Genomic DNA, 17,664 nt, shown 5'->3' on the forward strand with positions numbered 1-17,664 from the left:
GCTCAATGGGTACGGCATGGCATGGTGTTCACGCTCATGGTAGTGGGTGGGGGAAGGGACAGTGGTCTCCTGGGAACCCTAAGCAGAATTCTAGAGAGTTCAATAGACATTGTCTCAGAATTTTGTGTTTAAAAGGAGGTTTTCTCTGAGGCCCTGTGACATGAAACTATTTTGTCATTGTTCTTGGTAACCCTTTAGAATTTGATGGTCAGACCCTATTGCTTAAGACACCACATACTTGAGTTACAGGTTTTGTGTGTAACCAACTGCTTTCTGGATGGATTTAAGGCCCATTATACAAGACAGAACTCATGCATGATACCATTAACTGAGCCAAGAACCTGAAGCTGAGCAGATTATAGACTCTAGGGAAGAACCCACTGTTACTATTCTGTTAAATGATAGCAAACTTACGTCAAAAGACTTACCATTGTACCCATGGCTGAGAACATCTCCCAACTCCCATCACAGAAGTCTCTTGTTGCAGGAGATGGTAATTTGTAGAGAAACCTACAAGTGGTCAATGTGCAGAGAATGAGTGACTGTGGGATGCTTAGCACTAAATAGGACAGACATCAATATTATATCCCTTCCACCAAGCTGCAGGAATCATTGCTAAAAAGAAGGTGGAAAGATTGGAAGAGCCCAAAGCAGTGGATGACTACAAGGGGACACTGTTCCCTGACACAGTGCGACAGCTGGGTATTAGGAGATGACAGAAGCAGTGACTGTATGCCCAAGACTCATACAAGATCAAGACACGCTAAGTTCCAACATGGAGGAGGGGAGGTGATGAGCTCCTACCCCTCACTGAGGAGTTTCTGGCAACAGATGGCTGCCAAAAGATGGAGAGTCCATTTCCTCAGGGATTTGGGCTCTGAGAAGCTACCCATGCTCTATAAAGTAGATGGCCTATGCTCCTGTGCATACTGGCTCACTAAGTGGATTCTGTGGGTTAAAAAATATAAGTGTAAGCACACGAAATCGGGAGGGCATAGTGATGGCAGGGACAGAGGAGGGACTGGAGGAGAAGGAACTGGAGGTGAAAACATATCATACAGATGTATAAGTGAAACGGCTAAGTGGGTAAAGGCTTCTTCTGCCAAGCTGACACCCTGAATTCAATCCCCAGGACCCTCATTGTAGAAGACAAGAACTAACTCCTACAAGTTTCCCTCAGACCTTCAGGTGCATGTATTGAACCCTGAAACTCCCACCCTGGGGGTGATGTTGGGGTGGGGATAAATACATAGGTGTTAAAAATAATGCAGATACTGACCTGGCAGGGGAAATGCCATAATTAACAATATGTTTATCCAAGGTGTGGCTTAACCAGCATACCGCAGATGTGCCAAACCCTGTGAGTATGGGAAACTTGACTGTGTAATTTGTGGTAGTGGAGGGGATTGTGTTTGTGCACTCTCCTAAAATATAAGGTGGAGTGTGAGTGAGGAAAGCCCTTAATGTTGACCTCTGTCTACACATACACACACACACAGACACACACACACACACACACACACACACACACGCACGCACACACACACACTTGCATATTACATGAAAAAGATTCTTCCTTAGAAAGAGGTAAATCCAATGCATATCAGTTCAACAAAGTTTACTGAATGTAAGAGAAAGGCTCTGAAAACAGACTGAACGGAGTGGGTCTGGTGGCTGATTCTGGTCCATAGGCAGCAAGTCTGAATTGTTCCATGCCTGTGGATGTTCTGTCTTTCTGGGTGACTGGAAGCTCCTTTGGGTGAGTGGTCAGTTCTTGCTTCAGATGTACACTGTGCCTGGCACAGAGAGCCAGGATGGAGAAAAGGGTGTTTTATTCAATTGACATCCTTGGGCATCTGCAACCCACCCAAGACAACCTGGGCAAGAAAACTCTGTCTTCTAGGGAAAAGTAGGCTAAGGGATGGTCCAAAAAAGTTGTCTGCTGCTTTATGGTAAGGGAAAGGCAACTGGAGAAATAGGACCAGCAGAGGGATCTGGAAGGGAAAGGCATCCATCAAAAAGTCCAAGAGAGCCGGGCGGTGGTGGCGCACGCCTTTAATCCCAGCACTCGGGAGGCAGAGGCAGGCGGATCTCTGTGAGTTCGAGACCAGCCTGGTCTACAAGAGCTAGTTCCAGGACAGGCTCCAAAAACCACAGAGAAACCCTGTCTCAAAAAACCAAAAAAAAAAAAAAAAAAAAAGTCCAAGAGAGCCAGGCGGGGCTCAGCTTTAGATCTGTGGCTAGCAATGCTAACAAAAGCTTGAGAACACAGGGACAGAGACAGTCCAGGCAGTGATTGAAGGTTTGATGAACTCCCCTGTCCTCTGGCCAGTGACCTGTTCTGTGTTTGCCTAGTGTCCTCTTAGTTCCTGTCACACTACATTGGTGGCTGGGTCAGTTAAGCACCATGTGCTGAGAAACAGAGACATGGTTTTGACATGAACACTTGGGGAGGTCTCTGGGCACCCTACCCCTTTCCTCCAGCCTCAGCCCAGACTTAGGGCCCTGCCTGCTATTTTCTGTGTTCCCTGAGCCTGTAGTTCTCATCTCTAGCTATGAAGAGAGAGTGTGGCAGCTCCTTTACAGAAGAGACATCAGGGGGAATTTACAGCCTTTCTGCACAGCAGTAAAATATTGCTGTTGGTTTGAGGCTTCTCATCCAGTCTGACTCCTCCCACAGTCTCTCAGAGATGAAACTTTGAGTGATGTAGGGAGGAATGGAGCAGGTGGGGCAGGGTGGGGACAGAGAAAAGCAAAGAGATATGGGGATGAAGGTGTGATTGATGAAGGCATTACATACACAGAGAAAGACGCACATAGAGGGACTGTGTTATGTTTTGGAAATGAAGTGCCCCCCACTCCCCGCAAAGCCCTTTCCACTGGAAGGTTGACCTCCAGCTAGTGACACTATCTGGAACCCCAAGCTTCCTTGGAAAACAGAGGATACTGGATCATGAGATAGATATTCACCTTAGAGTCTAGGCTATGCACCAATCAGCATTCTCCACACTTCCTGATTTTGACAGTCAAGGGAAAGGAGGCCCCAGGATGTGTCTGGGAAGATAGTAAATGACTTGGGTGGCCTGGTCAAGCTTTCCTCCATCTCAGGAGTCTTATCTGCAGTCACCTCAGAGGCTGGCCACCACCGCACCCTTTGGAAGCAGCATCTGCATTTGGATAAATACCTTAGGCTGCCTCATACAGGGCTGGTAGGATATACCATGTTACAAACTGAGACATCCGAGAAGCTGGGGCTTCTCATGATGGTTTTTAGAGCCTGCAGAGTCCTGACCACCCATGTCCTGCTGGGCGAATGTAACATGAGGGCCGGCTTGTTGGGGTTTCTGTCCTGCACAGTTCCCACAGCCAGTAAGCCCCCAAAGAAAATCACACAGAAAGTCTACATTAGGTTATAAACTGATTGGCCCCTTAGCTCAGGCTTCTTGTTAACTCTTATTACTTATAATAACCCATTATTCTTATCAATGTTAGCCACATGGCTTGGTACCTCTTTCAGCGGGGCAGGCCACATCTTGCTTCTTCTGTGGTCTGAGCAGGACTGGGGAAGAATGGGCTTCTTCTTCCCAGCATTCTCCTGTTCTCATAGCTCCACCTTTACTTCCTGTCTGGTTGTCCCACCTATACTTCCTACCTGGCCAATCAGCATTTATTTAAAACATAATTGACAGAATACAGACAATTCTCTCTCACCAGGGGAAGCTTTGGAAGAAGCAGTTGTCACCGGCTTTCAAAAATATCAAGAGAAGCCTTGAAGTTCAAACTTTGTGTGAAGTCTCATGCTTTGGCTGTTTATATTTGTGCATGTGTCATATTGTGTGTGTGCTGTAGGTGTTCATGTGTATGTGTGGGTGTGCATTTATGTTTCCATGGAGACCTAGACTAGGCTCACATCCAGCAAACCCCAGCAATTCTCCTATCTCCACTCCCCTCAGTGCTGGGATTGCAGGTGCACACACAGCCATGTATGGATTGCAACAAAGACACCCGGAATTTAAACTCAGGTCCTCACATTTGCAGACCAAGCATTCTTACCTACAGAGACACCCCTAGCCCCAAATTGCCCAATTTAATGCCACTAACAAATATCCTAAAACATGCTCAACAATATTGTCACATGAATGGAGCGATATGCAGGTGGGCTGCTTCCCACGGCTCCCTGCTGAGAAGTTAGGTCCTGCACCTTCCACAGGGCTGGGCTCTTCTGTCTTCACAGGAGAAGCCCAGCTCCTTCCAATGACACCCTTCTGTGCATGCAGGAAAACATAACCAAATGTTAAATAAATACTCACTAATTACCCTGAAATATTTATGTGTTGAGGTTCCCCTATGCTGAATAAGAAATTCTCAAAGCATACATCACCCACCGTGCTGTTAATCACTGGTAAATATATTTTAAACACAGCATTCCATTAGTGATTTAGCCTGTCTCCTGGAGAATATGCACCACATCAGACAAATGTCCCAAGCTTCAGAGCCAAGGGAAAAATTTCCCCACCTAGTTAATCTTTATGTTCTCTCCGTGAGGAAATCCCAGCTGCACCAGCATGAGAAATGTCCCCCTGGGGCCAGTACTGATGACTACCGTCCTTGAGGAACTTGTGAGTGAGGAGGGGCAGCCCTGTCTCTGGAGAGGGGCCAGAAGTGGGTTGAGGTGACCAAGGCAGGTTTGTCACTTCCCTGCCAGTTAATGTAAATACAAACTGAAGGTGGCATGATGCATGTTTTGAGCATCAGTGGTCCACATAGGCATGTCCAGTTGGAAAGCTAGTTCAGGATCATTGCCCTCTATGCAGCCCACCTTCCTGACACTTCCTAGATGTCTCTTTCTGGAGTTAGACACAGTCAGTATTCACTGAGAAATATCTATCAGCCTCTGCTTTTGGGGACCAGCGCATGAGTTTTGTGGGACCTTTTCCCTGTGAGCTATTTGCTCAGTTAACAAACATCTGCTGAGCATCCATTAGGAACCAGGTACTGTTCTGGATTTGGAGGGACTGGTGAACCATGACAAATGACATTCTGTTGTAGGGAACCCACCAATTGCGTGTGGGACATAGACAACAATCGCACGGACCAGCTAGTCAGTAAGCAAGCATTTTTTTTTTTTCAGAGCAGATGTGAAAGATTCAGACAGTATCACAGGGGACAGATGTTGGCCCAGTAGAGGAGATGGTGGTTAGGAAAAGCTGGGTTTGAACTAAGAATCCAGTTTTGATCCTTAGAGATGAGGGGGTTGAAGAAATTGGTCATTTCTTTGAAGTTGCAAAAATGGAGTAGACGATGTGTCATTTCCTGTGGTCTGGAATTCAGAAAGGGAAAGAAGGAATTTGGGTGGAGGAAAGGACAGTGCTGCAGCGTGGAGCACATGAGAAGCGCGGCAGGCAGCTGGGCCTGCTGCTCAGAGTAAAGGCCACCGGGACATGCACTGAGCCACTCCTTCTGGCACATCTGAACTCCGTGTACAGGGGTGGACAGTTCCCTGGGCATGCGTTCAAGCTGAGCTCTGTGTATAGGGGTGGACAGTTCCCTGGGCATGCGCTTAAGTCGAGCTCTGTGTACAGGGGTGGACAATTCCCTGGGCATGCGCTTAAGTCGAGCTCTGTGTACAGGGGTGGACAGTTCCCTGGGCATGCGCTCAAGTCGAGCTCTGTGTACAGGGGTGGACAGTTCCCTGGGCATGCACTCAAGCTGAGCTCTGTGTTTAGGAGTGGACAGTTCCCTGGGCATGCGCTCAAGCTGAGCTCTGTGTTTAGGAGTGGACAGTTCCCTGGGCATGAGCTCAAGTGTTTCTTTGCTGACTCCACTGCACCGGGACCAGCTTAGAACAGGTGAAAGGAGAGAGAGAGAGAGAGAGAGAGAGAGAGAGAGAGAGAGAGAGATTCCACTCACATGCCACCCCTGAAAAGGAAGTAGTAGTTCTGGTGGGTTCCCAAAGCCATCTGTTGTTCCTGGCAACCCCTTTCTTGGCTGCCTACAATGAAGAGCCCACCTCACTGGCACCCCAACCCAAGCATCCATATCTTGTGGGTTGGCAGGTTGGAGTAGGTGACTATTTTCTATGCATTCCCAGTGTCCAACTGGAAGGACAGTGGATAACATGGTGACCCCCCTTCCTCCTTTCCTCTTCCTCCTCCTCCTCTTCTTCAGTGCTGGAGACCAAACCTAGGGCCTCACACACTCTATGCAAACCCTATACCCCTTCGTGTCCCCGCCTCTCCCTGCCCGTGTTCTTTTTGAGAAGAAAATTGAACAGTCCCATGGGGTGCGTATGAGCAGAGATGTGCAGAGTGTCTTGACTCTGATTTCACAAACCTGCCTAGCCTCCTGGAAAAGCAAGTGCTGTGTCAAGTCCCCTGAGACCGGCACGCAAGGAACGAACACGTGCACCTGGAAGCATGCTCGTTAGGCTTTCACCTCGCATCCAGTCCCAGCGCGCACCACGCTACCAGTGCTTTCCTTGTGGAATTTACAGTGTGTTCCCCTCCATTACAAGCTTGTCAATTACATACACGCTTTATCTCCAAGCCACGCTGTGCATGTCTTCAGGGTAGAATCCATGTCCAACCTCTCTCTCAGCACCTCCCCACCAATTAACTTAGGAGAAGAATATTGCACCCAGTCACATGGGGGTGAGTGGAGAGGAATATTGCACACAGTCACTCGGGGTCAGATGCTGGGCATGATTTGGAGGCCGAGTAAGAAGAATGTGCTGACAGATTGGGCATGTGTAATGTAAGAGAACAAGGCAGATGGCGAGGTTGGCTTTGACCTGAGCAACTGAGAAAATTGAGTTGCCCTGTACAGATACAGGGGAGGTGGTGGGAGGAACTGATACTTGGAGAACGGAAGGTCATTAATATCTATTTTATTGCTTACAGCAGCGTGGGATGCTCAATATTTATGAGTGGTAGAGAGGATGTTTAGACGATGATATTCTGGCCCAAGACCAGTTAATGTGGATTCTGAAAGTTAGAAGCTATTTATCTTTCAGTTCTTTATTGGTTTCTTTGATTAGTTAAGAGCAGTCTCAGTTTGGTTGGGAGTATGTCTTTAAACGCTTGCTGATTTCTCTCTTGGCAGGTGCAGGGATAGGACTGGCAACATTGTCCAGTTCAGTTTAAGAACAGCGTTTTCTCTTTCTATTCATTGTGTGTATATGTGTGTGTTTTCTTTTTGGGGGAAGTTCTTTTTATGACTTTAGATGCTGGCTCATTTAGAGCGCAGATATATTATGTCCCCTAAGATGAATTCACTTATGTTAAGAAGGAAATCAGTTTGCAAAGAAACATTTGAATAAATTTGTCTGTCCATGGATTTAGTGCTGAGGATTGGATACCAGGGCATTCTCTAGGATGCTAGGGACACGGGGAATAGACACATATGTACAAATGCCATAATGAGACCCAGCATTTATGCATGCTAACTAAGAAGCATGATAATAATAAAAAAGGAAAACTCCGAGGTTAGAACACAGTGTGAATGAAGGGTAAAGTGTGTGTGCAGGGCCAAGAAACTCATGTATCAGTGTAGAAGCAAGGGTGGGGGTGGGGAGCTAGCCTCGGGGAGGTTGTAGGTAGAAGATCCTGCAGGGCCCTGTGGGACTCCACTAGAAACATAGTTTGAGTGACACTGGGAGCTGTTGGGGAATTTTGAGCAGAGAAGTGACATGATCTGACATTTACCCTCAAAGCATCCCTGTGGTTGGATCTGGAACACACTTGGGGAGCTGGGAAGGAAGCAGAAATACCCAGGGAAGGATGCTGCAGAAATCCAGGCTGGAGACAATGGTAGGGGGTATGGGCAGGTTCTGGATATATCCTGAAGGTGGGTGAGTCCAGTCTGGTGACACCGGGTATGGGCTGTGGAAGTGAACAAGGGTGGGCCTGATGCCCTTTGGACCTGAGCAACTAAGTAAATCGGACTGATATGGGCAGATTTCTCAGCATAGGTGAAACATGGGCAGGGGAGATGGGAGAAGTCCCCAGGGTCCTGTGGACCTTGAAACACTTGGGTATCCCTGTGAGCGTGTTAAATAGGCCTTGGGTATTGGAGTTGAGGGTAGAGGTCCCAGACAGGGACATAAGTGACATGAGGCTGCTGGGTAAACCAGTGCCAGGCAGTGGAGGGGCTCAGTCGCTTCTTCAGTGGCGATATATTCCTAGCGCTTTGGTTGGTTAAAAGCTAAATGACAGTGCAATTGACACCAGGCCATCTTCCTGGTGACTCTGGGAAAACACCTCACTTTTGTGTTGCTGCAGAAGACAAAGAAGATTTCCTTTGAAAAAGCTACCCTTTCAGCCTAATCGCCCTGTGCTCCTCTGCACACGTTCGGCTTTCAAACCGCTCCCCACTGCCATTCTGACTGCTTAAACCTAGCCGTTTCTTTGTGCGGCTCGCATTTCCACCGGGAAGGGCTCGTCAGAAGCCTGAACTGTGTGTGTCAAAACAGCCTGCTAGGGGTTTCTGAGGGTTCTGATGTTGGGCCATTTGGGGCATTTCGTTTCCACAACACAGGAGGAAAATTTCCTCCTGTCATTGTTTCTGCTCAGATCAGGTCTTGGGACCAGACACAGATGCCGGAGATGTTTGATGGGTTTTGCTCAGCCTGAGGACAGGGAGGAAGAGAACTTAAATAATAAGAGCCAATGTCTCATGGACATTTGCCAGACTCTGTTCTGCAGTATGTGACAGGAAAGCCTTTGCTGTATGCTATCACCTGCGGCTGCTGTGAGTGAGGGCTCCAGCCGGCACCAGCTGATTCCAGGAGGAACTGAGGTTTCACCTCCCTGAATGGGGGCCACACCTGTCTGAACAGAGGACTCACTTGTCTAAATAGAGGACTCACCTGTCTGAACAGGGGACACACCTGTCTGAATAGGGGACTCACCTGTCTGAATAGGGGACTCACCTGTCTGAATAGGGGACTCACCTGTCTGAATAGGGGACTCACTTGTCTGAACAGGGGACTCACCTGTCTGAATAGGGGACTCACCTCTGAACAGGGGACACTCCTGTCTGGATAGAAGATTCACCTGTCTGAATAGGGAACTCACCTGTCTGAATAGAGGACTCATCTCTGAACAGGGGACACACTTGTCTAAACAGTGGACACTCCTGTCTCAATAGTAGATTCACCTGTCTGAACAGGGGACTCACCTTTCTGAGTCAGGGATTCCCTTGTCTGAACCGGGACCTGATTTAATGGAATAGAGGCTACTTGACTTTCCCCTATGGCAGGCAACAGGAAGAGCCTGTAGGCTGTTTGAGGAGGTAGTTTCATGTCCAAGTCAGAAGTAAGCCATGGTTCAGCGTTTGTTCCAGAGTTCCTTGTGAGGTCACACTGAAGTCAGCCCCAAACTAAGGTTCTGTCCTTGCCTTCATCTCTCCTAATCTAGTCTGTCCTCTCCTTACCCATCCTCCCAAGAGCTCCCTTCATTCCAGAGTCACATCAGCCCTTTCCATGGGACTCGGTTTAAGTGTGATATGTTTTAATATTATAGAGTCCTCTCTGCTATGGCATAATATTATTAAAACCATAGCAATGATGCTCTTTGTTCTTTGTAGATGTGGACACAGACTTGATGAGCCGCCAGCCAGGGTCACCTACTAGGCAGGAGCAAGAGCCAAGAGTGGAAGCTGGCATGTCTGCAAAGCTCATTCTCCTGATAATGCCACCTTGCCTGTCTACAAGGGGAGGGGGGATCTTAGACATTTTCAACCTCAAATGTTTAGTTCTTTTCTCTTCTCTGGGGACAAAGGTAAATTTCTGGAGTGGGAGGCAGCCATTGGTGGTGACTGTGGGTTATAGATGTCTGGACCCTTGGGGAGAGAAAGAAAGGTGATTACTCAGTTATGGAGATGTGTCAGATAAGAGAGGCTGAATTAAACGGATAGCCTGGAAAAATGCAAACTCACTCCCAGCCTGTTTGTAGTTTGGCTGTCTCCAGCATCTGTATACCACTCACATGTAGCACCGGCTGCTCTAGGCTCCAACTCAGATGCCCCTGTGCAGAAAGAAACACAGTCTCAGGTTTAGAAACAGTGCTACTTTCCCTGGGTGCTGTCAGTAACTAGCAGTCTCATTTTGCAAGTTGGCAGAGCAGGTGAAATGAAACTTTCTTCTCATCTGTGAGACAGGGAGAATGGTTTCTCTCTTGGTCTCCATGAAACCACTGCAAGCCTTTGAAAGAGTACAAATCGCTCTCTGCAGGGGAATAACTTGGATTGTTGGGACTCCTGAGTGAGGACTGGGCACCAACAGGAACAAAGCCATCTAGGGTGCAGACATTCATGGCATATGTACTGGATGTGAGAATCTTGGTAAGAGAACAAGTCGTACCTTAAAGAAGACGGAAGGACCTTGATGGACAGCAAACGATGATGATGCTAGTGTACACGGAGAAGATAATAAGCTCCACTCTCCTCTGTAGGGAACGTGCTGTACCATGCTGCCCTGCTGCCACGCTTCCCACACCTTTGAGGTTGAAGCTGGAACACCAGGGACAATGCCCTGGCCATTCATTGACTTCATACACTGCCGCGTGCAGGGATGTGTCTTCAATTCTCGCTGCCTCACCTGCCATATGAATGAACATTTTCACCCCCAGATGATGAAATCAGAGCTTAGAAAAGCCACTCACACGGCACCCACAGCCAGTGAGTTAGTCCTTACCATCGACAGAATGTTCCTTAGTGAACATGCATACTGTGTGTCAGGCAAGAAATCAAGTCTATGATTTGGGGTCAGATATCAGAAGCTATCAGCATCTCCCTGAGTAGTGGAGTTTAGCCTGTGAAATGGGGATTGTAGTGGTGCCTGCTGGATAGGTCCTGCTGGATGGATAGCTACTGCCGGATAGGCACCTATGCGGTTGAAATAAAAAGTGAGCTTCTTACTTTAAGTTGTAAAACTAAAATTTGACTTAAACACTCACGTGTGGTTCATGTGTCCCTTTGGGCTTGTGACTTCATGAGGAACAGAGTAACACAGAGTGTGTCGTGGAAGGTGAGTAGGAAACAGGAGACTATGGCAGGCAGAGCAATGCCTCCCTCCCTACATGCTTCCTAAAGGTCCTTTTCTATTTCTACACTTAAATTTATTCAATAGATTCGGTGTATGAGGGAAACCATGAAGTATTTTTCTTTAGCATTTTGATGTGTATGTGTCCATGGCACATGTATATGCTTGTATGTAGAAGCCACAGGATGACTTGAGCTATCTTCCTCTATTTCTCTTTACCTTTTTTTGTGGTCTCTCACTAACCCTGGAACATTCCATTTCACTAGACTGACTGGCCAATGAGCTCCAGAGCTTCCCCATGTATCTGCTTCTCTGGTTCTGGAGCTAACTACTTCCTCTCCTTGCCACCAAGTTGGTTTTTCTTTTTTTTTTTTTTTACCAGTTAGTCATTCTTTCTTTTTAGCATGTGTGTTTTGTCACTCTCTCTGTCTCCCACACCCCTCAATATCTCTTCTCCCCCTTTCATGATCCCCATCCTAGTTTCACAACTCTCCCACACATATGAACACACACGAGTTTAGATCTAGATTCCATTCTAAGGGAGGATGTGTGATAATGATTTCAAGTCCACCCTCTTTCCCAAGATGCCCTGCCTTCATCATTCGATAGGAAAGCAAGCAATTCTTCACCATTCCACTGATGGACACCTAGGCTGGTTCTGTGAACATGTGACAACAGACATAGATGTGTAAGTGTGTCTGTGATATGCTGACTGAGAATCCTTTCAGCACATAGTCAGGAGTGGTACGGTGGGGCCATATGAAAACTCTGTTTTCATTTCCTGAGGCACATCCACACTGACATCCGTGATGGCTGCACCAGCATGCACACTTCCTGAAACCTGTCTTTATATGTCTGGCCTGTTTCACTTAACACGATGACATCCAGTTTTATTTATTTGTCTGCAAGTGCCACAATTTCCTTTTCCTTTATTGCAGTAGTACTTTGTAGGAGAAGAGAGCTAACTGTAGTCAGCACTTACCCAGCCTGAGGACCACACTCTGCCTGCTTTGGCCAGGTTGCCTGGGGCTGTGTGGGACAGTGTAGGCAATGGTCAATGTAGATAGCTTTCTTGGGTGTTGGTCACTATCCATCAGAGTACTGTGTGGGTCAGGAGGACAGTGTGAGTAGGGGAAGTCTGTACCACAGCCAGGAGTCACAGCCAGAGGATAAGGACAAGGGTCGTTCAAGGGGTGGGGCCTTGAACAGCACCGGGCAGCATTGCACAAATCTTTTCACTGCCTTGAAGTCTACTGTATAAGAAACCTGACAAACAATGAGATAAACGGAACTCAAACAAGCCTTTTCTCCCGGAAGTTGTGTTTGTTGGAGCATTTTACCATGGCAACTGGAAAAGAAACTAAGCACCAAGTTCCCTTGTGCTGCACCCAACATCCTGTGGCTTCCATCTAGACATCTCCAGACATCTTCCAGAGCCTGTATGAACCTCCCTTTGGATTCATGCCCCTGAGCATTCTTAGGTGGTACTTTCTACCTCTGGGCAGGGCAAGGTGACTGACAGCAGGCGCTAAATACAAAGGCTTTATTTGCGAGCTGGGAAGGCACACACTGTAACAATGCCTTTCAATGTGGAATAGAGCCAAGATGGAAGGGGAGGGGTTGGGAGCTCATGGCCTCCACTACCCCAGGAAGCCTCTTTGCGCTCCTGGGTCTCCAGCTCCTCTTCTATAAAACAGAGCTCAAAATGGACCTTGCAGCATAGGTGGAGACTAAATAACAGATCTGATATAAAGTGTTCAACATAAGGGCTCATAACCACCTAATGGGCACTCGATAAAGACTTGCTTCAGGCAGAGTGTTCCCAAGAAGGTCTTCAGATGGGGTAGCATCCTGAATTTGGGGACTGGGGATCAGAGCAGATGAAGGGCTGGAGGCAGAGAACCAGAGGCAGGAAGACCTGTTAAGAGTTGGAAACTGTTGAGAGACATTTGATGGGGACTTGAGGTACCCAGGCAATGGGCTCAAGGGAGCCAGTGGTGTCACTGGAGTTGGGAGCACACACTGATTCTCTGATGGAGGGGAAAGGCAGTATTTCTTCAGCTGGACCGCAGACTGCCAATGTGGGAGACTGCCATGGTTTTGCCTAGGGAAGGTTCTGTGGGACTTATCCCGGTCAGATTTTGGGAACACTACTACAGTAGCTGAGTTTGTGCACCACCTGATGACTACTGGCTGGGTCTTAGAGATGTGGAATTAACAATGAAGGAAAAGGAGTTTTACCTTGCCCTAAGGAAGAAGCAGTTACTTGACATATACCAACTGGAGAGTTATTGCCAAGCATAAAGTCAAAGGAAAAGATGAGTAAGAAGGAATTGGTGGCAAAGATGTCAGAAGCAACTGTTTTGAAAGTGGTTCCCTGTGTGTGCATGTGGATGTGTATGTGTGTGTGTGTGTGTGTGTGTGTGTGTCTAAGAGATTGCAAATCGATATCCCATTTCCCTTGGAGTTTACAGAGCTACCCACAGGGCGATCCCTGACTGGAGGATAAATAGGGCCCTATAGGCCGGCTACAGAACAATGAATTTTCCAGATGGGCCACACGTCCTTTCCATGGGCTTTTCAGGAGCCAGTTCAGCTCCTGAGACACTCGTTTAATACTTTTGTCCCACCCCCAGCTAGTTCCTTAAGGGGCATGTGTGGCCTGAGTGATTGTGTGTGTGTAAGGTGATGCTTGCTTGCTGAGCCAGCTCCTCGGAAGTCACGGGAATGTTGTTATTCATGTGGGGGTTTCCTACCTAGATAATGGTTGTGGTTTGGGCATGGCCATCTCCTGTTTCCCAAGTCACCCTATATCTGTTAGATTGAGCCAGATACTTCCTTATAAGTGACAAGGATTCATTTCTCTCTCCCATGATGTCGCCATCCTGGGTCCAGGTAGGACTGGGTCTGACATGACATCCTCACTCAGGTACCCGAGCTGATTGATGGCACCATCAGCATCTGGCTATTGTCCATCGCCAGAGAGGGAAGGAAGGAGATGCGGTAGGATTTCACCCTAGATCCCAGAGGCTGCTGGGGAGTGTCAGACAACATCACATGTGGTTCTCAAAGATGGAAATCACGTGGTCCCACAAAGCTGAAGCACACTGTTATAGGCTTTCCATAGGGTAGCTCAATAAACCCGCATGGAGGAAATCATGGTCAGAGACGGTAAGCCACTTGTCTGAGGTCCCACAGCAAATATTGAAAGTGAGAGTTAAATTTAACCCATGTAGTATACACACTTTGGATTCTGGTGGTCCAGCTTGCTTTCATTTGGGATTTATTTGTGTATGAACATTTGCCTGCACGTGTGTCTGTTCACCATGTGTATTCTGGGTACCCATGGAAGTCAGAAAAGGGCACTGGATCTCCTGAAGCTGGAGTTATAGGTAGTAATGAGCCACCATGTGGGTGCTGAGAATCACACCTAGGTCCTCTCTTAGAGACCTATTGCTCTTAACTGTTGAGCCCCCTCTGGAGCCCCTGTCCTAGCTTTTTAAACGGAAGACAGCTGCACTGAGGACCGACCTGAGTTTCCTGCCAGGTTCCCCCGCTGTGCACACCCGGAGTCTCCTTCACCTATGTGCTCCGGGCACACAGTTGCAAGTGTTGGCTCCAGCATTTCCCTAGAAGGCTGTGCAGGGCATTCAGAATTCAAATCTTGAAGATGCTCAACACGTGAATCCAGTCAGTCAGTCCTTCCTAGCTCACAGGGGTAGGTGGAGATTCAAGTGCGGGTGTGGCATGTGTTTGCATGTCTGTGAGTGCTGCATGGGTGTGGCGTGTGTTTGCATGTGTGTGAGTGCTGCATGGGTGTGGCGTGTGTTTGCATGTGTGTGAGTGCTGCATGGGTGTGGCGTGTGTTTGCATGTCTGTGAGTGCTGCATGGGTGTGGCGTGTGTTTGCATGTCTGTGAGTGCTGCATGGGTGTGGCGTGTGTTTGCATGTCTGTGAGTGCTGCATGTCTCACAGGGAGGCAGTGAGAGCCCAGGTTCTTCTCCGTCTTCTTTTCTTCCCTCTCCACAAGTTCAAAACCAACCTGTGATGTAGTCTAGAAGGGAGATGAGAGGCTGGCTGACAGAAGGTTGTAAAATGTCACATCGAGAAAGGAACACACACTATTTGTTTTTCAGTAGCTAAGGTTGGGCTATTGTTCAGTTGGGCTGTGGGAATCAGTCACAAGGTCCAGGGACTCAGGGACTTTCCCTTGATCTTCTCTACTTTGTGTTGGGACCACACATTGTCATAAATATCACAGAGGAAGTCGTAGTAGTAATGTTAGCTTCAGTGACATGGAAGTGTCGGAGCACACACACACACACACTGAAATGTTCCCAGGGAGGACAGTGAGAGGAACCAACTGGAATGTGTATAAGGGCGCACTTACCTTTTGATACCTAAAGGGGGCAGCATCTCTGAGCATCTCACTGAACCAGAACTACAGGTATAAACCTGTATGTTTTTCAGGTATTTCAAGGAAAACCAGGAACAGCTTATTCCCTAAACCACTGGGTACTGAGCAGAATGAAGCTGTGGGCCAAATGTAGCCTGGAATTTCCTTTTTTCTCCTATCCTCCCTCCCTCCCTCCCTCTCTTCCTCCCTCCCTCCTCCCTCTCTTCCTCCCTCCCTCCTCCCTCTTCCTTCCCTCCCTTCCCTCTTTCTTTCTTTCTTTCTTCCTTCCTTCCTTCCTTCCTTCCTTCCTTTCCCCTTCCCTTTTCTTCCTTCTCTTTTCCTCCCCCTTCTTCTCCCTTCCCTTCCCTTCCCCCATTCTCCTTTCTTCTTATCCCTTCGCCTCTTTTCTTCTCCCTTCTCCCCCACTTCCTTCCAGACAATAGTTTCATTATGTAGTCTAGACTGACCTCAAACTCACCATCCCCTGCCTCAGCCTTCTAAATCCTGGGACTACAAGTTTTTGGTGCATGCCCAGACTGACGGGAGGTGTTTGCCTATGTGTCCCCACACAGCCCCCCAGCCCGTGACCAGCCTTCAGCTGCTATGAACTCTGCCTGTCTTTATGCTGGAACCTTGGTTCATCAGCAGGAAAAGACAGGAAACCCAAGATAGGAGGGAGCTGGCTGCTTGTTGTCTTAATGGGTTAAGTCTTAGCACTGAATTTTCATGAGTAGATAGGACTTTCTAGAGAAATACCGGCCAGACCTGGATAGTCTGAGAGCTCTATTAATCTCTCTGTAACCCCATTAACACTTGCTGCATATTTGCTGTGAGAAAGGATTGGAAATGACCAGAGCCCGCAGAATGGAAATATCTGTCATGTGTGAGGTGGCCGGGGGATGGCCGTGTGGGCACGACGGGAAAGGAGGCTGGTCCACACTTCGTTCAGAACTGTTAAAGGTTGGGAGGGGGAGGTGTCACTTAACCTGGAGGATCTTATAACCTGACAATCATTACAATGGAGCCACCTGCACTTTCCATCTAGAAATATCTATTACCTTGAACCTGGGGCGAGATGCCCACTCCCCGGGGAGCCTCTGGAAAGGAAGGTTTATTCGGGTGGCAATAATTGAGGAGTTCATTTGACTCCAGTGTGGATCTTTCAACCGCAATCAATTTCACACTCTGTCATAAATAATAGAGGTCGCAGAGGCAGCCAGGCAGGGTGTGTGGGGGGGGGAGGGGGCGGGCATCCGCTGGCACTGTTGACAGTATTCAGACAGCCCCGACAGAGAGAGGGAAGACAGAGACAGAGAGAGGGACGGAGTCCACCATGACAGCTGCCCCAGAGAGGGAACGGCAGGGTTCTTCTGCCCCCACTCTTTAAGGGGACCATCTTAGGCTGCTGAAGACGGGCCGCATGGGGGCAGCGAGAGCTCATCCACGCACCCTGCTCTCCAGCGCTCCACTGGGCAGGGCCTGGGGGATGTAATGTAACAAAGCCTCTTCAGCTGGGTCCCTCAGGCACTCAGGCCCATTTCTTAGGGAAAGCTGTCAGTGGAGAATTAATCAGTGACTGCTGTAATTGGCAGAGCTTCAGGACGCTCCAGGTTAGGTGCCCGAGGCAGTGAAGGAAATGATTGTTTGAAGTCAGAATTATATGAGAATAGGGAAGAGGGGGCAAGAGAAAAAGTTCAGTCTCGGCTGCTTTAGAGAGATTTCTTTCCCCATTTGTAAGAAAATGAAATGTAGAATTTTTATACTTCATATACAGAAGATACAGGTTTAAATACCTCCCAGCCTGGGCCTCTCCCCTTAGCTCAGGGGACCAAGGACTGTTGGCTGCTGCCCAGCCCCAGGGTCTTTGCACACACTACCTCCCCTGCCTCGCCCTCCCCACCTGGCTGAGCCTTACTTAGCTTTCTAATTGTAGCCTCCTCTGAGGTTTAGCTTCTGGATGGAGTCACACTGTTTTGTTTGCAGCCTGTGCCATTCTTTCTTAGAGCTTGTGTGTCCTGGTTGGATGAAGTCATTTGTGGAAGGGCTGGGTATCTGCTTTAATTTGTAGCCTCAGAACTTGTTAGGGAGCCAAGACTGGATCCCTCTTGGTTCATGCTGACTCTTCAGTGCTCAGTCCAGCTTTGGGCACACGGAGTGCGTTTGTTGAATGAATGTCAAAGAAAAGAAGAGGAATGCCAATGTGTCAGGAGCTGCCACATACTTTTTA

The 17,664-nt window shown here is 48.1% G+C and overlaps 1 non-coding gene across 1 annotated transcript; it reads left to right on the forward strand.

The window, feature by feature from the left end:
* Positions 1-1,271: 1,271 nt before the first annotated feature.
* On the forward strand, positions 1,272-1,427 carry LOC121458182. Its single transcript, XR_005975821.1, has one exon. It is a non-coding gene; the product is annotated as a U1 spliceosomal RNA (small nuclear RNA).
* Positions 1,428-17,664: the final 16,237 nt, after the last annotated feature.

The sequence above is a fragment of the Microtus oregoni genome, unplaced genomic scaffold, assembly GCF_018167655.1.
Source record: "Microtus oregoni isolate MIOR12 unplaced genomic scaffold, Mior012 000016F_ref0000370, whole genome shotgun sequence".
Lineage (NCBI taxonomy): Eukaryota > Metazoa > Chordata > Mammalia > Rodentia > Cricetidae > Microtus > Microtus oregoni.